The sequence below is a fragment of the Lissotriton helveticus genome, assembly GCF_964261635.1.
Source record: "Lissotriton helveticus chromosome 1_1 unlocalized genomic scaffold, aLisHel1.1 SUPER_1_unloc_69, whole genome shotgun sequence".
NCBI classification, from domain to species: domain Eukaryota; kingdom Metazoa; phylum Chordata; class Amphibia; order Caudata; family Salamandridae; genus Lissotriton; species Lissotriton helveticus.
The window spans coordinates 370864-394242 of NW_027611713.1; the positions used below are offsets into that span (position 1 = coordinate 370864).

Here is a 23379-nt window from a genome sequence, read left to right on the forward strand (position 1 = left end):
CTTGGAGATACCCAGTAGGGACCATCTCACAGTGATAGCCAGGACGGGTTCCCCAGCGGTCTACAGCGCCATGACGCCTCAGGGCAGCAGTGCGCTTTACAAGACACATACATTTACATTTACATTTTCTCGAAGATCATTTCTAACGCTGGAATTCCACTCTAAATCTCTTCTGAATCTCTCTGCAACTTCCGAGTAAGAAACTGATATTTTCGCCGATAATCCTGACTGAAAACTGAGAGCTCTGGCGACTCCCAGCTGATTTCTCCGATGCAGCAGTTGAAGTAAGCAGAGCTTCTAACGCTCGCGCACAAAGTAAAGGATCTCCTTAGACGCTCAAACACTAGAGCGCCACAACGACGGCCGCCATATTGAGTTTCAGCGCAACAGCTAAGATGCAAACTAATGATTGAAGAAACGCTCTAACACAAATGACAATCTGAATACTGGGACTATGGCCGCCATCTTGAAATTCCACGCGGCCACAAAAATAAACTAAATAAATTGCTGAGCTACTAATTGTCTCCAAGATAACTGTAACTTCTTTCTCTTACTTCTTGAAAACGCTTTGTGACCCAAACGCCTAGAGATTGCTTGTCTGGAAATCATATTCAAACTATGACCCAACCTGACAATGTGATTCACCTAATCAATTTCGTTTAACAATTTCCCACCAAATTGGAAAATGTTAAGTGTTATTCTTTTTTGTATCCCGATGACTTAATCATATTGGATCTCACTCCAAAGAAATCTAAGTGTTTTATATAAATATACTTTGAAACATTACGTTAAGATGAATGTTCAGAAAAGTAACATCAGATTCGCTGAAGCAAGTAAGGAAAAAAATATGTATTGCTGGAAATCGGGGAATGATATAATGAATCAGGAGAAATATCCCTGTTTCTGTAGAATTTTCTCCCAAAATCTAGATTCAAAATTCCATACCACATATTTAAGCTTGAAGGCTTTAGGCCGCAGGGAAGCGACTCATTCATTATATAAAGATATTGGGAAAATATACTTTAAGCACCTTATTATGATACATATTGGTGGGAATCCGCATTGTCTCATTCCTGTGCTATCTGTCAACTCCTATGGTGGTCTTGGTTCCAACGTAAGGGTCATAGATACAGGAAGTCCATGAGTGCCATACATATTGTAAGCACTGCCAAAGCTTCCTTCCTGCAGTGTCTGGTGCTGATCAGCTCCCTTTCCTTGAAACGCCCACAGGGAATTCCTCTGCTTCACTCCTTGCAGCCTCCTGCGGCAGCCAGAACAGATTGCAGAATAAGGCCTCCCTGGCCAACAGCTAAGTGGAGTGTGCTCACAGAGACTAGTTGTGTGTTTGAACTTTGTGCTCATAGAGTCATTGGGGCCAATTCCATTGTGGTTTGGAAGGCCTCCTAACAGCATTTGCTCCGTCAGATTCGGATTGGGAATGTGTCTTTCCGACCGAATCGGAAAGGTTTCCGACCGAACGAGTACAATGCAAGTTAGGCGTTATGAAGATCCCAATCCTAACTGGATGCCATTTGGAATGACTGAGCCGTATGGAGCAGAATCATACGTCTGTACGGGCAGCGTTTCCGACCGACCTATTATGATGCTGGATTTGGACAGCCTTTATGAATTGTGCTGTCCGACTCGAATCAGCAGTCGGAATCAGACTTTGGGGGCCTGTCGCGGGCCCCCCTGCTCTCTGAGCCTTTGTTTCCTGTTATTTTCTGTTATGGTTATATTATTATTTTACAGTGTGCAATGACTTGTAATGAGAAACTACTACTTTGAAAGCACAAGGATAGTATGAGAGCCCCTAGAGGCGGTGATTGCTTGTACTAATTACCCTGCAAGACTTAACTCAGTGAAGAGAGTGCACATACAGGTGATTATTATATGAATGTATGTAGCATGTTGGTCACTGTGTAAGCGCTTATGCGTCACTGATACCCGTTCTCTTCCCCATGTAGCATTGTCCCTCCCCCCATGTAGGAGTGACGACATGGCCATAATGAGGGACTAACAAGCCTCATAATCAATCAGATGGCAGCATTTATGAAAGAAAATGACACAAGCCAATTAAAAACATGGGCGGAGAGTGAGCCGAGCTTCCACTCCACACTCCATACTCCATTACTGCATGCCTCACAAAGCGAGAAGCACATGCGCGCTGCCGCTATTGGCTCAACCTAAAAAAGGCTTGATGATGGAACCAAAACTAGTGGACCAGTGGTAGCATCATTCCACTAATGCGTGAATGAGTGCTTGTGCATGCACAAACGGAATTACACAGGCACCATTTCTTATATGTACTGATCCAATACAATAGACACACATTATATTGTATTGTAATTGCATTTATATTGCGCTTACTACCCCTGACGAGTGGTCGAAGTCTTCTACGGCAAGTAGCACGCTACTCCGGGACCCTTATAGGATTAGTGTTGAATTAATATAGTGAAATATGAAAGTAATTAAAGTGGTGGATAGGTTAGTCAGTTATTTGGATTTTGAAGGATATTAGAGGGGATAGAAGAGGAAACAAACATTTGCAATGCAATAGGTCTCACATTAGGAAAGTTTGAGCTATTGGTATTGTAAATGACACATTTGTTATTTATGTGTTGGTTTGGAAAATAGCGAAATTAATAGCTTTGTCATTTACAATGCCAATAGTTGTAACTTTCACAAATGTGACACCTATAGCATTTGTAATGCAATATGTGTTGTATTTACGTGACTTAGATGTATTGATATTACAAATAACAATGGCTTTTATTTTTTTTAATAATACTTAAATAGAAGTTATTGTAATTTATAATGGCAATAGCTTAAACGTTTGTAAATAACTTTTGTGAAGATTATATTCAGTGTATTTTATTGTGACAAAAATCCAAGTACAGATGTGAAATATTAACATCTTTTTGTGACATTTGTAATAAAGCTTGAAACATTGAGAGAACATTTTTGAACCAGTTGTTGAATGGTTGCACGGATTGATGCTGTGGTGGCACGGAGTGATGTTGTGGTGGCGACGAGTGATGCTGTGGCATTCAGTGATGCTGTGGTAGTGCATAGTGATGTTGTGGTGCCCCTGAGTTATGTTGTGGTGGTGCTGAGTGATGCTGTGATGATGCGATAGATAGAGGGAGGGCGATAGATAGATAGAGGGAGGGCGATAGATAGATAGAGGGAGGGCGATAAATAGATAGATAGAGAGAGGGCAACAGATAGATAGATAGAGTGACGGTTGTAATCTCCAGCCTGGCCTCGGGTTGTCCCACCCAGGGATACGTGTATGCAGAAGTACTGGGCTGTGATCAGAGTATGTTCTCGGTAGGTGTGAGACCCCCAGAACCTCCGAGGTGACCCCTTTGGAGACGAGGAAGTAGTCCAGCCGTGACCATGTGCCTGTGTGCGAGGTAAAGTGTGTACCTTCCCTCTGAGTCGAGTGTAGGTGTCTCCATATATCCACCAGGCCGCCCTCAGCCATGATGCCCTCCAGAGCCTCCCTGGCCCCCGGTTTATAATGAGGTGCTCCGTCCGATCGATCCAAATGAGGTGTAAACGCCAGGTTAAAGTCTCCCCCCCATAGGACAAGGCGGGATCCTACATCCATGACCTTACCCCAAAGTGTGGTGAAAAAGGAAGGCATGTCTTAGTTGGGGGCATAGCAATTTATAAATGTAATAGTGTCGTGACCCATGCGTCCCCATAGCAGAGCATAACGTCCCTCACTATCCAGCAGGTCTCCGTATTTATGAAATGGCACTGTTCGTCTAAGCAGGATCGTCACACCTCGAGCATAAGTAGAGTAGGAGGAAAAAACCCGGAGACCAGCCATTTACTAGCAAAAGTAGCTCTACTCCTTGGTGACAGGTGAGTCTCCTGTAACATAGCAACGTGGACATTATGTCTATTAAGATAGGCAATCACATCTCTACATTTTCTAGCATTGTTAAGACCTCTAACATTTCACGATATGCAGTTCAATTGTGTGTCAGACCCTAAGCCCGCCACCGGCATTCATCCATCTTTGCATCCCACCCCAGTAATGGCGAGATAACAGGCAGGGTGCCGTTCATAGTATATAGTAGACTGTAGTGCTTTGTGACTCGTTTACTGTTCTCGTGTGCAAACCGTGTTCCCCCAAACAATCCCACCCCCCCCTCCCACTACTGCATCCCAATCATGCCAGCAGCCACCTGTCCCCACCCTCCTCCCCCTCCCTCTCCCCTTCCCTCCCACAACTTTGACTTTCCAACAACATGCATGGGGAACACCCGATAGGGAAACAACTCTAAGGGCGCACAGCCACTACTCCCGCCAACTGGCCTCCCGATCTGTACCGCCCTCGGTGGAGGTCAGGGCATGGAGAGTGGTCCCTGGGATACTTTACCAATGGTGAGCGTAAGTAGTCCAGTTCAGTAGTGCAGGGCTCAAGTCTCTCAGCCGCCCGGAACAGGGGCCATCAGCTTCCGTGCAGGATAGTAAACAGTTAGGTCATTTCTTGAGCCCATGCTCATTGTTCCTCTGCTGCTGGGGGAGGGTCATCCTCTTCTGGTTCCGCTTCAGCATTACGACCATCTCGCTGGGCCTTCCTAAGGGCCTTCAGGAAGTCCTCGACTTTTTGAGGATTAGTAAAGAAGCGATGTTTCCCTCCGTGGGTGACCCGCAGTCTTGCCGGGTAGAGGAGGGCGTATTCCAGCTGAGCCTCTCGTAGTTTCTTTTTGACAGGAAGGAATTTTCTTCTTTCTTCTTGCACTAAGGGAGTAAAGTCAGGGTATATGGAAAATTGCACTCCATTGTATCGTAGAGTTTGTTGGGTCCGGGCTGCTCGCAGTGCAACATCACGGTCGCGATAGTTCAGCAATTTAGCAATAATCGGTCTGGGTGGCAGGCCGGGCATGGGAACGGGGGCCAATGAGCGGTGCGCCCGCTCCACGATAAATTGCGGCAAGAAGGCCTCTTCTCCTATCGAGCCATTAAGGAGTTTTTCAACGTATATTTCCATTTTACCCGTGTCTGTGGACTCTGGAACGCCCGTGACGCGTATGTTGTTGCGTCGGCTGCGGGCTTCCAAATCCTCGTTCTTGGCCGCTATTATTCGGAGCAAGTTATCCATACGGGCTAGTTGCATGGTGTGGGACGTGGTGATGTCGTCGTTGTCCGATATTCGCTGCTCCGTGGTAGTGATGCGCTCCTCATGGCGGTCAACTTTATGGACCAGGGCGTCTAGTCTGGCGGTCATTCCATCCACCTTCTCCACCACAGTGGCAAATCCCTGCCTCATCTCTTGGAACAGTCGGGGCAGATCAATGTCTCTGGAAGGGGAAGGAGCGGTCGATGGGGTATCATCACTGGACTGCGATGCAGCAGTCGCAGGTTTTGTAGACTTCTTGGTGCCATCAAAACTGATTTTGGCTTGGCGATTGTCGAGGCGCCCCATTTTGGCCACTAACCGCGTCTCCACCACACCAGCGTTCCACAAGCCTGAGGTTGCAGGGGGGGCCGTCGTCCAGTGGCAGTCAGTCTCAATCTCCAGGGCCGCAGCGTCTGATCACCCAGCGCCTGCGGAGCAATCCATAGAGGGGGCGCGACTCCCAGGCCCCCGGTCCACTTCACCAAGGTGGAAGGAGGGACGCGCGCAGGTAGAATACCAGGCCCCCGCAGTGGGGGGGGGGGGCAGCTCGCGGGACCTCCACTCGTAGGTAGACCTATGGTGGGCGGGTGTGCAGAGAGGTATGGATCTCCAGCCTAAGGGTATGTCCGCCCCCGGCACCACCTAAGGCCGCTCAAACCCTGCCACAGTCAATTGATCCCAACAGGCGCCAGTATCGTATGCCCAGACAAGCACCTCAGCACCAAGAGGCCTGCAGTGGCGCCCGCGCGGCAAGGGAGGCTGCAGCGGTTATCGGCAACGTTCGCCTGTGCTCCCGTCCCGCGCTCCGCGGCAGTCCGCCCAACAGGGTGGGGAAGAACACGCCCAGGCCAGGGACTGAAGCTCCTCACCGTGTGCACGGGTGCGGTGGGCACTCCGGCCGTTCGGCAACACCGGGTGTCCACAGGCACCTTATCGACGGTCACAGCATCACACCGTAGGCCCCCCCGCACTCTCCCGGCCGGGCGAGGGGAGCGACAGCTCTCACCAGCCCCAGAGACCTCGGGCGCCAAAGCAGTCTCAGGGAGTCAGGCCGACGGGCCGGGTAGCGCACAGCCGGGCTTAGGATTAGAAGTCGTCGCCTCAGTGGTGTAGGAGCCGTCCCGTCCGACCGCCGGGACAAGTTCGGCGAGCGGACCCGCCGCCTCGTGGCAAGCCCCGGCCTCGCGTAGGTCCCGCACCCGGCCACCGCAAGGGGTATGTTCCGTGGGCTCAGCCGGTCAACCCTCCGACGACCAGGGCAGCGGTTCCTTCCGTCCAAGAGGTCCGATCATCGGGTCGAGTGTCAGGGACCGTCTCCTGCAGCAGATGGTGGGTTATATTGCGAGTTATCTCGCCGTTGGCAGCAGATATGTGAAGGATAATATTCCAAGGAACGGGAGCTGCTGTGCTAGGCAGCCATTCCGTTTGCGCGCCCTCTAGCGCCCCCTAAAAACAAAACTCACTTCTCAAAAGATCTGAATTATGAACCTAAATTATTGGAAAATATAGGCTCCGATGTTAATCACCGCAAAATGAAGAACTCAGAATTAAGGCAAGTGATAAATACACCCAGTGTAATCACACGGAACACATCAGCAAATATATCACAAGTACAGCAAGGTTTTGTACAAGCCCAACGGAGATCAAAATAACTAAAAGCGGTATCCGGTTTCAGCAAGGGAAAGCAGTAGTGTGCCAACACGTCAGACACGTACAATACTGAGAGAATGCATGAGGAGCAGGAGCATGAGACCGCAAATAAGGGACAGGACAGCAGATGGGCTCTGTGCAGGCAGGGGTACAGGATGAAATGCAGGGTAGGCTCCTAGCAGGGCACAATGGTGGCTCTCTGTGGAGAACAGACGAGGCTCGGTCCGATGTCGTTCAGCACTCTTTAGCCCTTTGCAGGGTTGTCATTCACTATGCTGGCAGATATTCTCTGTGCTGCTCACAGCTGGGTTCTGTGCAGAGGAGAGACAGATAAAGCTACATATATATATATATAACCGTGGCCCGCATCGCCCTTCAGGGAGGAAAGTCAGTGCTGAGGTGCAAAACAAAACTTTCAGCGAGAGAGTATGGCAGGCTCAGCTGGTCCCGAGTGGGAACACTGTTGCAGCACCGGCTAGAAAGAAGCCACAGCTGTACAATCCTGCAGGCCTACCACTAACATGTCCAATAGTGCAGAGCCAAGAAGAGCCAAGAACGCAGTACGGAGTGTGACTGGGAGGTTGCTTAGGGGCAGGCACCTGCGAGAAACCCTGGGGCAAGAAGGCACTAGAGTTAGTGCAATAGGACGGTCACCGGCGACGTCGGGATCTGGGAACTGGTGGACGCCTAAGCAGCGAAATACATAATCCCCCAACATACATAGTCCCCCAAGCTGGATGCAAGATAATGCGCTGGTGCAGCGGGCCGCTTCTATCCGATACGGGATTGCGGCGAAACCGGTGCCTGCAGTTGTTGCAGACGTCAATCAGGTCTGCTGCTGTCCTCTGAGGGAACATCGTAGACAGCCCTACTACGATTCACATACTTAGAAAAGGTCATGGGACGGACGGATAGGATGCAATCCAAGCTTATGTTTGTGCAAAAATGCTCTAAGTCACAGGACACTGCGGCAGGAGAAGCCCCTAGGACTCCTGCTCATATTGAGGACGAACCAGATGTCCGGAGCATACTGCTATCCAAGGAAAAAGGCCTAAAGAGTGGTATCACCTCGCTGGGCACCAAAATCGACGCCCTCTCATATCGGATGGACAGAATGGGAAAAAGGCTGGACAAACATGCTGAGAGGTTAGACATGTCTGAACTGAGACTCACAGAAGTGGAGGACGCACAAACCATGCTAGATACAGGCCATAAACAGCTTGGGAGGGTCATACGAGTATTACAAGATAAAGCAGAGGATTTGGAAGCCCGCTCGAGACGCTGCAATCTAAGGATCACGGGGCTGCAGGAATCGACACAAACTGGAAACATGGAACAATTCGTGGAGAAGCTGTTGGTGAGCCTTCTGGGGGCAGAGGTATTCTCCAACATGTTTGTGGTGGAGAGAGCACACCGTTCCTTAGGGCCCAGACTGGTGCCAGGAGCCCCGTCGTGCCCGATAATAGTGAAGCAGTTGAACTACTGAGACAGAGATGCTGCTTTGCAGACGGCGAGGGACAAGCAAGAGCTAACATATGAGGGATCGTCTATATCACTTTTTCCGGATTTTACCGCATGAGTGCAGGAGGCACGGAGACAATTTGCACCCATGAAAGAACAGCTGCGGGACCTGGGCCTGGACTACGCCATGCTGTACCCAGCCAAACTCAGGGTAAACAAACAGGGGCGCTCTCACATTTTTACTGACCCGAAGGCTCTCCAGAAGGCCATGAGAGACTGGTCCAAAGAACACAGACGGAGCCCGGAATGACAACTTCTGGATGAGGCAGCTGGTGGTTTTTTGGAAGAGCATGACTGAGACTCATTGATTCACACGGCGCTGATAAGTATTGCGGGGGCGAGGGGAGGGGGGCACTGGGAAATATGTTGTTATTGAACATGTTGGTGACAGTAGTCTGGTGATGGTGGCCTTTATTATCTATGTAATTGCGCTGGGAGCGCCCGCTGAGATTTAGTGCACTGCTTTAAGAGATTAACTCAGGGATCATACCTTAGCTGCAACGCAATCTCAGGGTAGTAATTTTGAATGTGCGCCACTGGTGAGGATCAGAGTTATGACATCGACAGGCCACAAACGGCGGTGGGAAGCCTATGTTGTGAGCTGCAGGCGCTAGAAAGCGGTGGGCGGAGGTCGGGTTGAGACAATACCTGTGTTTGGCAGTTAAGAGTATAAAGAGCGACCTCTGTCTGCGAGTGTAAACACCTCCACAGTTAACTATGTTTGAGGGGGCAAGTGGGGTGAAGGGGGGGGGGAGTTGCAAGGGATGTCGCGCGACCGAGTTGTGGGTGGTCTGCCATGGGAGGGGGGGAGGGTCGGGCTGGGTGGGGGTAATGTTGTTTTTGATGTTAGAGATGGCAATTGAATTGATGTACGCTGCACACAACACTGGTACACCACTTACGATAGGACACGTAGTGACATTTAGCAGGTAGGATGGCCACGACTAGCGGAATTATTACCCCAAGAGCGACTGATTCCCTTAGGGCACTATCGTGGAATGTCAGGGGCCTCAATGACCACCGTAAACTCCGCAGGGTGCTGAGTTACCTAAATAGACATGATATTGATGTGGCTTTACTCCAAGAGACACACCTCCCGTTACACAGTCCAATGATGCGCAACAAGGGAATTTCGGGTAACAATTATGCATCGGGCTTCTCAAATCATGCTAGAGGGGTTATGACATGGGTTAATCCCTGATCTGAGTACACAATACAACAGGTGAAGGCGGACAAGGAGGGTTGATTTGTGATCTCCACATTAAAGGTAAGGGATTGGAATTGCTCATAGTGACTATCTATGTCCCAAACTTTGACTGCCCGGAGTTCTTTACAACTATGGCTAACACGATGGGGGAAATGGGAGGATACCAATTCTTTGGAGTGGCGACTTCAACCTAGTTAGGAACCCTGAGATAGATAGATCGGGAGGCCCAGTGAGACGGCAGGTAGCGGCGGCCAGGACTACTGAAAGCATCATGATTAGCAAGGAACTGATGGACATGTGGAGAGAGATGCACCCACATGAAGGTGGCTACACACATTACTCTGCATACCATAACCTACACACACGTATAGATTATTGGCTGGCGTCGTCGTCTCTCGTGTCTGGGATTCGCGCTTGTCAGGTCTTGCTGCGCACTTTGTCTGACCATTCTCCGCTTTTATTGGTTTTGTCCATACCCAAGAAAACAATACCACCGTTTACGTGGCGATTCCCACCCTATTCACTTCTGGATCCAGTCTTTAAAGAAGAGATGGCGGAAGCTATTGACGCATACTTCGCCACAAATATTGGCTCTGTGGATTGTTTCCAGATGGTGTGGGAAGCTTTCAAGGTGTACATTAGGGGGGTGGCCATGACTAAACATTTGTGGGTGCTCTGCTCCATTCGACAGAGGTTAACGACCTTGGAACGTGAAATAGGGGATCGGGAGGCACAACAGTTGTCAGGGAACGAAGAGGAGGTAGCATTTGCAATGAAGAGATTGCTGAAGGAGTATCAGGAAGCGGTGGATAGCAAAGTGAAGCATACGGGGAAATATGCCACGGCATGCATGTATGGGGAGGGTGACAGGCCGGGATCGGTGCTAGACAATATGTTAAAAGCTAGACGCAGTAAACTTTGATAACTGCAATCTGCTCGGAAGGGGGCGATCTTACGGAAGAAGGGGACATTGTACAAAGGTTCAAACAATACTATTCGGATCTGTACGCATCCCGCTCCTCGAACATGGATGACAAAATTTTAGATTATCTGGAGCACATTAAGTTGCCCTTCCTCTCCGATACACATAGAGGGTTCCTCATGCTCCCCATCGAAAGGGATGAGATCATGGAAGCACTTGCGGTGATGCGGTCGGCAGCGCCCCAGGGACGGATGGTCTTACGGTCGGTTTTTACAAGGCTTTCATTGACATACTGCTCCCCCATATAACTACGTTGTTCGACGACCTTTGTGTGATAGGTATGATGCTGCAAACCATGAGAGAAGCAATACTAGTGGTTATTCCGAAGCTGGGCAAGCCCCTGGAGGAGTGCGGCTCTTATCGGGCGCTGTCTCTGCTAAATGTAGACACCAAGTTGTTCGCCAAAGTACTGGCCAACCGCCTGGCCCTGCTAGCCCCGGAGCTGGCTGCACCGGAACAGGCAGGAACCTTACCTACAACTTACGGACAGTATTCAGCACTATGCAGCATGTCCGAGGGGACACGAAGGCCATTGCGATATTCTTAGATATGGAGAAGGCTTTCGACTCTGCGGAGTGGCCTTTTATGCGGCAAGTGCTGACAAGAATGGGACTAGGTCCCGTTTTTTGCAATTGATAGGAGTGTTGTATAATGCACCATCAGCCCGAATACGGCTGGGGAATCTGGTTACGGGAACCAATCCTATCTCCAGAGGGACTTGTCGCCGACGCTGTACGCCTTAGTCGCTGAACCTCTGGCATGTGCATTACGTGAATATCACAGTCATAGAGGTGTTCCATTTCCGACCTATAGCATTGTAATCTTTACGTATGCGGACAACACATTGCTATATGTGAGGGACCCAGAAAGTAATTTGTCCCCGGTCCTCAGAGAGATGGTACACTTTGGAGCATTGTCGGGGTTAAAGGTCAATTGGTCTAAATCAATAGCCTTTCCGCTCACCATAGCCACTACACAATTTGAGATAGAATACCCTCTACAATGGACTGATGACTCTGTGAGATACCTGGGCATCAGGTTACACACTGATTCGGACATAGTGTTCCGTGAGAATTATGGTAAGGCGGGAGCCAAACTAGAGGACAACGTCGAAACCTGGATCGGCCTGCCGCTGTCTCTCATAGGCAGGGTCTCGATCATGAAGAAGGTAGTGTTGCCCAGGTTCTTATTTCTGTTTGTAAACATCCCGATAGTGTTGCCATGCTCCTTTTTCGTCAGACTTAACAAATCATTAATACGACTGGCTGTGGCGTGTGCTTACCCTTCCGTACCACTTGGGAGGGCTTGGAGCGCCTGATTTGGAGCTCTACTACAGAGCCGCACAGGGAGCGCAGGCGCACAAGTGGATACATGGAGCGGAAGACGTTCCATACCTCCGGCTTGAGAGGTTATTCGCTACCCTCTCCCACTAGCAGCTGTTATCTTGGAACCAGTAGATCGTAGAACAGGGATACTTGATTCTCTCAACGCAACAAGGCACGTGTGGCATTGGCTATTACAGCAGCAAGCGGGGGCATTATTATACTCCCCGAAAATGCCAATACAATGGATGGTCTGGCTAGCCCCCTGTAGAGGCGGGGGGGTCACACAAGCATTGCACGTGTTAGCTATACATAAAGCCGGTGACTTGTTCTTGGGTAGTATTGCAAAGACGTGGGACGAGATCTCAGCCACAGTGGAAGACCCAACAATATTGCAACGTATCCAGTTTCACAGAGTGCGCATGGCACTGCCTCAACAATTAGGGGATGACATGGACGAACCCTCGGAGGTGCGGGAACTGACGTACCTCATTAAAACCAAATCCCCTCGGAAACTTGTCTCCAATATTTATAAGTTGGCAATGTCCCACAGAGCAAACCAGCATACAAAGGCGAGACTGGCCTGACAGCCCGATCTGGACGTGACGAAAGACAACGCCATGTTGTCCTATTGCTGTAACAACAGAGTGTATTATACATCGGAAAGGCTGCACAGATACGAGCTGAGAGAGGAGGCGAAGTGTGATCGATGTCACTCTCCGGCAGCAGATTTCCTGCACTTGGCGTGGAACTGCATGGGAGTGGCTCGATTCTGGGGAAAGGTATTTTGTGAATTGAGCGCAATAGTGGTTTCGGAGGTTCCCATCGGCCCAGCCGTGGCACTATTGGGATATTCCAAATCACTGTCGAAGGCAATTCGCAGACTGGTGGACATTGGCTTATTGATGGCAAAACGCAGGGAAGCTATGTGCTGGATGAGGGGCCCCCTACCCACGATGTCCCAGTGGTCACAAGATATTCTTTATTGCTGCACGCAGTCAGAAACCTTCAGCGAACTGCTTCCCCCCAGGAGTTGGCCCGAAGAACTTCTGGGGGCTATACACAACATATTTGAACAGTAAGGGGGAGGATACCACAATAGAGACAACAACAGAGATTGAAGATGGAACTGTTTCCCCTGTCTCTCAGTAGCCAGCGTCCTCTTTCGACACTGGGTACACATAACTTGCAGGGCGACGGGAGGTGTTTGGATTGACGGACAGCACAGGTGACTTAGATGGTAATTAGACGATAGCGGGGGGAACTACTAGGAGGGAAGAGATTTAGCTGGGCCACGATGGATAGGCTCCATGGTCATAGGCTGAAGAACGAAGTGGGTGACTTAGATGGTAATTAGACGATAGCGGGGGGAACTACTAGGAGGGAAGAGATTTAGCTGGGCCACGATGGATAGGCTCCATGGTCATAGGCTGAAGAACGAAGTGGGAGTACTGATAGTGGCAGGCAGAGTTGACATCTCTTTGTTTGTTATAAAATTTGTGTAATGTTTCCTATTACTGGTGATCAGAGTACGCTCCTGACACGATAGATGGGAGCAACGATTCTTAATTGTGACGCTGCTCTGCCTCTGGGATGTGGGCTAAGAAGCTGTGTAGATCGCTACACATTAACAAGCTGCCGGCCTTAGGGTTGTGGGCGTAAAGCTGGGTATACCGGTGACAACTTTTAAAATGAAAATCTTAAAAATAAAAAATAAATTAAAATGTCACTGCAGTCATAACATAACAGGTGTATTTGTAAAGTGCACAACTACCCGTAGGTGTCTTGGCGCTGAATAACAGATGTTTATTTTTACCCAACTCTATGGTTCTCATTTTATCGACCTCAGATGGATGAAAGGCTGAGTGGACCCGCCGGGATTTGAACTTGTGAAGATGAGGTCGAACACAGGCCCCTGCAGTGGCTGCTTTAGTCCACTGAGCCACCTGACCCAGTTGGTCATGGGACCAACTACAAGAGATCTCCACACTCTAGAGCCTGAGCACAAATGCACAATCTCAAGGAGTGCTTACAATCATGGTACACACGGCCCAGGAGACTTAGAGACATAAATTTCTCAAAACATCTGAGAATCTGCTGCCACCTCCGAAGGCCCCCCACAACACTTCTGATACACGTCGGTGGTGCCCCTGCACATTTTGGGGCCAACACAAGCACGACAGCGTGAGATTTCAGTTTCCTTATGGGGCACCATGGGGTAATCCTCAGCCCAGTTTTATGCATATCGTTACAGCAGGTCTCTGCTGTGAGTATGCAGCCTCCTCCACGTTATTTTCTCCTTTAGTCTTTTTGTTTTGGGTGACTCAATCCCATCAGTGGAACCCACAGGCATCCTGTCATTTCATTGCTCACAAAACATGAATGGTTAAGGCATCAGTGACATATAGGTTACAGTCATAGGTCTAGAAGAGGTGTTTAGCTCCTACCAGGAATGCATAGGGGGAAGATTGAGTGAATGTGTAAGTTCGGACACCATTCTCACTAGGGTGATATTTCACATCAGCTCACTGGAGATCCTGGTGCTGTCCCTTTGAGGCCTGTTTTATATATTTTTTTGTTTTTCCACATACAGTCCAGCCAAGTACCATACATCAGGTGTTACACTAATCCATTTCAGGGTGGTAATCCGCATTACTGCACTGAAATCTGTTGTTACTTGTGTCTCAGCTGTCACTGACAGCGCCAAGTGTGGCAGAGCACCGCCAGTGTCGTGCGCTGTGCTCCCATAGGATCATGGCTTGCAGTGTGCGGTAAAGCAGTGCTGGCAGGCTCACAAGTCACTACTCAACTGCACTAGTGATACAAATGGATCACAATTCATTATTGTGATGATTCCCCTGCGGCATGACTCTGACTGACAGCGTGACATCATGATCCGAGGTAGTGTCCAATGACTGACAGCATGAAACCGTGATCCGAGGTAGTGTCCAATGACTAAACAGCCTGATACCATGATCCGAGGTAGTGTCCAATGACTAGACAGCCTGACACCATGATCCGAGGTAGTGTCCAATGAATAGACAGCCTGACATCATGATCCAAGGTAGTGTCCAATGAATAGACAGCCTGACACCATGATCCGAGGTAGTGTCCAATGACTAGACAGCCTGACACCATGATCCAAGGGAGTGTCCAATGACTAGACAGCCTGAAACCGTGATCCGAGGTAGTTTCCAATGACTAAACAGCCTGACACCATGATCCAAGGGAGTGTCCAATGACTAGACAGCCTGACACCATGATCCAAGGGAGTGTCCAATGACTAGACAGCCTGAAACCGTGATCCGAGGTAGTGTCCAATGACTAAACAGCCTGACATCATGATCCGAGGTAGTGTTCAATGAATAGACAGCCTGACACCATGATCCGAGGTAGTGTCCAATGAATAGACAGCCTGACATCATGATCCGAGGTAGTGTCCAATGAATAGACAGCCTGACACCATGATCCGAGGTAGTGTCCAATGACTAAACAGCCTGACACCATGATCCAAGGGAGTGTCCAATGACTAGACAGCCTGACACCATGATCCAAGGTAGTGTCCAATAACTAGACAGCCTGACACCATGATCCGAGGTAGTGTCCAATGACTGACAGCCTGAAACCGTGATCCGAGGTAGTGTCCAATGAATAGACAGCCTGACACCATGATCCGAGGTAGTGTCCAATAACTAGACAGCCTGACACCATGATCCGAGGTAGTGTCCAATGACTGACAGCCTGAAACCGTGATCCGAGGTAGTGTCCAATGAATAGACAGCCTGACACCATGATCCGAGGTAGTGTCCAATGACTAGACAGCCTGACACCATGATCCGAGATAGTGTTCAATGACTAGACAGCCTGACATCATGATCCGAGGTAGTGTCCAATGACTAAACAGCCTGACATCATGATCCAAGGTAGTGTCCAATGACTAAACAGCCTGACATCATGATCCAAGGTAGTGTCCAATGACTAGACAGCCTGGCACCATGATCCAAGGGAGTGTTCAATGACTAGACAGCCTGACACCATGATCCAAGGTAGTGTCCAATGACTAAACAGCCAAACATCGTGATACGAGGTAGTGTCCAATGACTAGACAGCCTGACACCATGATCTGAGGTAGTGTCCAATGACTAGACAGCCTGACACCATGATCCGAGGTAGTGTCCAATGACTAGACAGCCTGACACCATGATCCGAGGGAGTGTCCAATGACTAGACAGCCTGACACCATGATCCAAGGTAGTGTCCAATGACTAAACAGCCTGACATCATGATCCGAGGTAGTGTCCAATGACTAGACAGCCTGACACCATGATCTGAGGTAGTGTCCAATGACTAGACAGCCTGACACCATGATCCGAGGTAGTGTCCAATGACTAAACAGCCTGACATCATGATCCGAGGTAGTGTCCAACGACTAGACAGCCTGACACCATGATCCAAGGGAGTGTCGAATGACTAGATAGCTGGGCCAGTCAGGTTGTCTGCTACATGCTGGTGTGCTATAGAGAGCTGTAGCCTATCGAGCTCTGTCTCCCCCCGTTTTGCGCATGCGCAAGAATGGTGCGCATGCGTACATTACGGCACATGACGTGGCACCACGCCCACCATCATTCCGTGTACCCCCTAAAGTTTCGCATTTGCGCATGCTCTATTCAAAACATGTCCTGGCATTGGGTGCTGCTGCTGCGCTGCTGTTCTGCACAGGCGAGAGAGGGCAGCTGCAGGAGAGAGTGCTGCAGGACGGGGAGCCCATGGGAGGGAACCTCAGCACTCCCGCAGGCTACTGTGGGGGCGCCCGCACACACGCCCGAGGAAGGGTGGGGGCGCTACCGTGCACCCTCCCTGCTGTGCACCCCTGCCCGGTCCCTCACACCACCTCTGACGGACGGTGAAAGGCTACTCTGGGGGTGCCCCCACACATGTACGAGGATTGGGGTCTACAGTACACCCCTGCCAGGGCGGAGGATGGGGAGGCACTCAGCCCGGTCCTCCCCCACCCTTAAAGGATCTATGTGGGGTACCCCCTCGGCTCTTAGACAGTGCCGAGGATGGGGGCCCCCACCCGGGCGGCACACTACTCGCCTCCCCACACTTCTGAGGACGGTGAAGGGCTACTGTGCGGGGCCTCAGGTGCCTCCCCCGCTGCCGTAGGATGGGGGGGGTTCCTGCGAGCGAAAAAGGGGCTCCTCGTGTTTGTTGGGTGGGTGGGCGGGCATTCACTATCATGGTGTGTGTAGGGGGTACAAAGCTCGATGGGGAAACAGCGGCAGATAGGCCGAACCTATCAAAATCTGCACCCCCTAACCGTAGGGGGTACAGAGCTCGATGGGTGTACAGCGCTCCTTAGAACACCGGTGCCACGGGGGACGCCACATCCTGTTGCCGAGTGGGGAGTTTTGAGGAAGCTGTGTCTACGGGCTGGCTGGTTTGCGGGTGGCACTGCAAATTGAATGATGGCACCGCTTGCAACGCTGCTGCGGGCACGTCGCAGCAACGCGGACCGCCGCTGTACTTGTAGCTCAGCTGTAAACTTACCCCAGCCAAAATTATTGCAGCCGACTTGACGATTACAAAATAATAAAGTAATTACGGCCTCATTCAGACTTCAGCTGCCGAGCTGCCAAGCTGTTGAGGTGTCGGAGGATGTGTCACCACTGACCCTGCAGCCAACTACCCAACTTAGATTTCACCTATCAAAAGACGTGAGAACTTTTATTGAAATTTCTCAGGGTCTCCCAAGCAAATGTGCCAGGGCGCTCACTGTGGAGATTCGGTTGGTTTTTTCAGGAGACCCCAGAGTGAAGGAGGTTTTAGGCAGGGCCTTATTTCTTTCTTTCTCAAAGTTTTATGTTGCACGAACTTCACCTGAAATCAGGTATTGGAGCACGTTACACGAGCACCAGTTGCGTTACACGAGGACACATTCATTTTTGTTAGGCACGGGGCGATTAAGTGATTTGCCCAGAACCACAGGATGTTGAGTGTCGTTGCCAAGACTCGAACCCGATTTCCCAGATTTGAAGTCCACCGCCCTAACCGTTAGGCTACATCCTCTTCTCTCTTTGATGCTATTCAGCCAGTGCTCCAAAGACACTGGGACTTTTCGCCCCGCCCATGCTTTCTTTGCAGATGTTTATTTGGCTCAAACCCGACCAGTTACATTACAAGGACACATTCATGTTTTGCTGGGCGCATGGAGATGAACTGATTTGCCCAGAATCACAGGATTTTGAGCCGGCAGCGCTGAGACTCGAACCTTGCTCCCAATGCCAAAGTCATAGCCATGGATCCTTTTAGAATGACCAGCACCACCATGTTCTGCATTATGGATGCAAACCAGAGCAGATTTGATTTCCATTCTTATGTAATGCAGCAGCTGACGCCCCACAGCCCCCCGAGGCTTCTGTGACGGTGGAGCTGCTGCAGATTCAGCACTGAACACACAGAGGCGCCCAACCTCTGAAGGAGGGGGGCAGAGTCTACCCCCACACAAACTTCTAAGCAGACACGTGATGACCCCCACTAATGCTGACGTCATCCCACCTGAGTGTGTCCTCGGCAGCTCTGCAGCGCCTGCCCGCCTTTGAACAGTCTTCGAAGCGCTCTGCCGCCGGGGAGCCAGCCATTCCCCTGCGCATGCGCAGCTAGGAGTTCACGAAGAACAATGACTGAGCATGCGCAGCTTGGAGTTCACGGTGAAATATGACTGAGCATGCGCAGATCTGAGTTCGTCGGTGAACAATGACCGAGCATGCGCAGCTCGGGGAAAAAGACCCGTATCCCTGAGCATATGTAGGAAACCAGGGCATCTTTGTATCTGAGCGTGGGAAGGTCAACGTCACTATCTTGTACCTGTGTCTCGCTATCACAGCATTCACGGTTTACAGAGCCTAACAATAGAGCATGCGCAATCAAATGTCATTGTCTTGTATCAGTGTTTCAGTATTTACGCATGCGCAGTCGAATATCCACGTCTTGTACCAGGCCATGAGGGTCTCACTATGTGAGCATGCGCAGTTGCTGTCCGAGGCGGTGCTAAAGCGGGTGTACGGGCGGTGTTCTGGCTGTGCGCAAGCGCAGTGGTAGGGGTGTACCCTGCTTCCTGGTCAGCTTCCGCCTGACCTTACGGCGCTGCTACAGACAGTGAGGACCAGGATCACTGTCCAGGGGTGAGTGCAGCGTCATCACTGTGTGTGTTTATGGGATTTCACGAGCACCAGAGAGAGCTGAACCAGACCCAGGCTGAGGGGGGTCACTGGACACGGGGGGGGGGCAGAGGTGAAGGATTCTATGGGCCCTCAGGATGAGGAGGGGCAGGAGGTGAACAGGAGGGAGGTACAGAGGTAAAGCTGTGTGTGACCTCAGGGGGGCAGAAGGTGATCTGGGAGCAGGAGGGGGCGGTGCAGAGGTAAAGCTGTGTGTGACCTCAGGGCTCTGGGGGAGGGGGGATGGCTCCGTTGAGTGTTGGGGTCATCCGAAGACCCAGGTCTTGAGGTCCTTCATGAACAGAAGCAGTATAGGGATTCGCCGGAGGTGATGGGGGAAGGTGTTCCAGGTCTTGGCTGCGAGGTATGAGAAGGACTTTCCTCCTGTTCTGGCCTTGTAGATGCATGGGACGGTGGCCAGAGAGAGGTCAGCTGGTCAGAGGTGTCTCTTGGGTGCGTGGAAGGTGAGGCGTTTGGTTAGGTATGATAGTCCGATGTTGTGGAGGGCCTTGTATGGGTCAATGAAGAGCTTGAAAGTTATTCTTTATTGGATGGGGAGCCAGTGGCGATCTCAGAGGTGTTGGGTGATGTGGTTGCGACGGAGGTTTGTCTAGGATCCGTCGGACTGTGGCGTTTTGGGTGGTCTGGAGTTTACATAGTAGTTTCTTGTTGATTCTAGCATAGAGAACATTGCCATAGTCCAGTCTGTGACTGATGAGGGCATGCATGACAGTTTTTCTGGATTCGGATTGGATCCATATGAAAAATTTTAGGAGTATGCGGAAGGTGTTGAAGCAGGTCAAGGATACAGCGTTAATCTGGCTTTTAATTGTGAGCTATGAGTCTCGTATTATGCCAAGGTTTCGTGCATAGTCCATCAGAGTGAGAGGGTTTCCAAGGGTGAGGGGCCACCAGCTGTCGTCCCATGCGGATGGGGTGGAGCCAAGGATGAGGACTTCTGTTTTCTCGGAGTTGAGTTTCAAGCAGCTCATCTTCATCCAGGTGGCGATGGCTTTCATCCCTTCTTGGAAGTTAGGCTTGATGATGTTGGGTTCTTTGGTGAGGGAGAGGATGAGCTGGGTGTCATCAGCGTAGGAGACAATGTAGAGTCCGTGTTTTCTGGCGATGGTTGCGAGGGGGCATGTAGATGTTGAAGAGGGTGGGGCTGAGGGAGGATCCCAGGGGTACTCCACATCTGGTCTCCGGTGTTTCCAAGAGGTAAGGCGGTAGGCTGATATGGGAAATGGGAGGGAGGGGGGGTGCAGAGGTAAATCCGTGTATGGGGTCTTTGGGATGAGGAGGGGCAGGGGGAACAGGGAGTAGGCAGGGTTGATGTAGAAGTAAAGCTGTGTATGAGGTCCTCAGGGTAAAGAGGACCATAGGGTGTTCAGGTAACAGGCGTGGCTGTGGAGAGGTAAAGCTGTGTATGGAGTCCCCTGGGTCGGGAATGACAGAGGGTTATCGTGGGAGCAGGCGGAGGTGGCGCAGAAGTAAAGCTGTGTATGCGGTCCTTGGGGTGGGGAGTGGTAGGGGCTGATCTGGGGATTAGGCGGGTGGTGCAGAGGTTAAGCTGTGTATGGGGTCCTCAGGGGAGGGAAGGAGCAAAGGTAAAACTGTGTATGGGGTCTTCGGGATGAGGAGGGGCAGGGGTGAACAAGGAGTAAGAGGGGCTGGTGCAGAAGTAAAGCTGTGTATCAGGTCCGCAGAAGTGGGGAGGAGCAGGGAGTGATCTGGTAAGCACGCAGGGTGGTGCAGAGGTAAATCGTGTATGGAGTCCTCAGAGGGAGTGATCTGGGAAGCTAAGCTGTGTATGGGTCCTCAGGTTGGAGAGGAGCAGGGGGTGTGGAGGAAACAGGCTGGGTGGTGCAGAGGTGAAGCTGTGTATGAGTCCCCTAGGGTGGGAAGGAGCAGCGGGAGATCAGTGGAGCAGGCAGGATGTTGCAGAGGTAAACCTGTGTAGGATCATCAGGAGTGGGGAAGGGCAGGGGGTGATCGGGAGCAGGCTGGGGTGGCAAAAAGGTAAAGTAGTCTCTGGGCTCCTCTGAAGAGACTGGGGAGCAGGCGCAGCTATAAAAGTTGTGTCTGTTGGTGGCTGGGAGTGAGTAGCTGCAGTTCAGGAGGGTCCTGCACAATGCAGCATGAGGAGCGTGTTTAAATGCAGACAGTTAGAAATCCAGCCACCTGCCATTAACCAGCCCTGAATGTGTGAATAAATACTGCGCTGTGTACCTTTTAGGAGCATTTTCTCTGTGTGTTTATTGCTTTTATTAAGCCTGTTGAAAAAGTTCTGATGTACTGTTATATCAGTGAACAGAGGAACAGGAAGCATATAAGTTGCTTAGAATCCCACAGTTTATATAACCAATGCGCTTCAGCACCTCGTCAGGGGCGCTAGTTATACAATTCTACTTCAGGACTGGAGGCTCAGATTATTGCTTCTTTTTTTACTGGAAAAAACATAGCAGCCAATGAAAAACATTTTAACATTACACACAAAACGATATTTCTCATTATATTTTGCATACAGCCACCAATGATGGTCTAGGAGACCATATGAGAGTCATCATCAACATCATAAAAGCGTCTTTCTTTGCTACTCGCAGCTGAGATAAGTGGCACTTCTTTTCTGATAATGATTGATGTGTATGTGGTATACTTTTTATTGTACTTTGCATAATTGTCCCTGGCAAGCGCTTTCCCCGCGCCCTAGCTTGCGGGTGAACGAGCTGCCTGCCCTTTTCTTGTCTCCCCTTCGGGAGGTTTTCCTTTGTGCACCCGCTTCACGTTGCGGCCTCTGTCGCACTGGTGTCTCATGCCCTCCCGCTTTAAGGAGAGGTCTAAAATTGCCTTTTTTGTTTTGCTTTTTCTATCACTATTCAGAGTGTCTTTTATTATAGTGGTCTCCCGTGTAACATGCATCGGTGCCTTTCCGGATATCAGACCCGATATTAAAACAGATCCCTGAGTAGACGAACGTGCATAGCCCAAATGGGCTGGTTTTGGATGTTTTTGGGCTATGCACGATCCTTCTAAAAGTAGCCATAGCGGTTTTCGGCGCTCGGCTTACCACTGCATAACTGAATGCAGTGTGATCCTGGTGCCGGCTTGGTTGCATTGATGAGGCTGTCCTGTGGAGCGAGTGCCCTCTCCATTAAATCCTTGGGTCGTAACGTTCTGGACTTCTGGGGCTGCTATAATTTGTGACTACAGCTGGTGCTGAGGAGCTAAGTGCTGGAATAATTGTTGATCCGTGTGCATGTTGGATGGCTCGTTGGTTGGATAGACTTGGCATTTACCCTTCATTTATTAATAAATATAATTAATAATGGAAGATTGGGTTCCCTTTGTGGAGGAGGAGTAAGAGTGATATTATGAGGAACAACAGGGACCCCTTTTGGAAGATAATTGAGTTGACACTGTGGATGCTTCTGTACAGCAGTCGGTCAACAGGGCTATTGAGACTGCTGTCCCCATCACAGTGAATCAGGCTCTGGATGCTGCCCTTAAACCTACCACTCTGTAATTAGACCGTTTTGTGAAACAACATGTCTTTCAAAATCCACCAGCACCAGATCCCCAAGCATGTTCTTCAGAGGTGCCCAGTAAAGCTAAAGCCAAGTCTTCAGAGTGGCTTCACGGAGGCGTTATGATGAATCTACTTCAGGGTCATATGGGTAACAATGGTTATTCAGTCCCCTCGTCTTCCGTAGTTGCACAGTCCATCGCAAAGATACGAATCATACTGACACGAACATTACGGATATGGATTCTACCCAATCAGATTATGGTGAACCACCTAAGAAGAAAAAGGCAAAGAAATCTGCCTCAGCTAAGCCCCCTGTTCCCGTTCTGAGTACCTCCAATCCCTTTACTTTCAACCCTCTGTATATAGTCAATCCCCATTCATCTATTGAGCCACTGTTCCTGAAGTGTCAGAGTACCTTCATGAGAATCTGAGAAAGAGTTTTAATAAGGAAGTGTGTAACCCCCTTCAGGTACTGAGACCATAGAAGTAAACTAAGGCATGCTAACATTCTTGAAAAAATTTGCAAAGAATCCGAAGAAGGGTACTGACTGCGCCTGAAGCAGCTGACAGGTAAGTTACTGGACTTGGCTGGGCCTTTGACTAAGATTTTGGAAATGGCCTTCATGGCGAATGTTAGAATTGGGGGTCTCTGGTTGGCGCAAGTATGCACTTGTGACAAGCAGGGACCCTCTCCTCTAAGTCAGGGCGAAGGATGACCCCTTAGAATTACCCTTGCTCACCCTCTAGGTACGTGGCGTGAGCAACCAAGGCTATTCTTCAGGCGTTATTCAGTTAAGCATTTGTAATCACA

The 23379-nt window shown here is 50.1% G+C and overlaps 1 protein-coding gene across 1 annotated transcript in view; it reads right to left on the reverse strand.

Annotated features, from left to right (window-relative positions):
• Positions 1-18461, reverse strand: part of LOC144806390 (uncharacterized) — a 68363-nt gene extending 49902 nt beyond the window's left edge. Inside the window, exon 1 of the mRNA XM_078672754.1 lies at positions 18381-18461. The gene's annotated coding sequence lies outside the window, so the exon portion shown is untranslated. The remainder of the gene's footprint in view (positions 1-18380) is intronic.
• Between the last annotated feature and the right edge of the window lie 4918 nt (positions 18462-23379).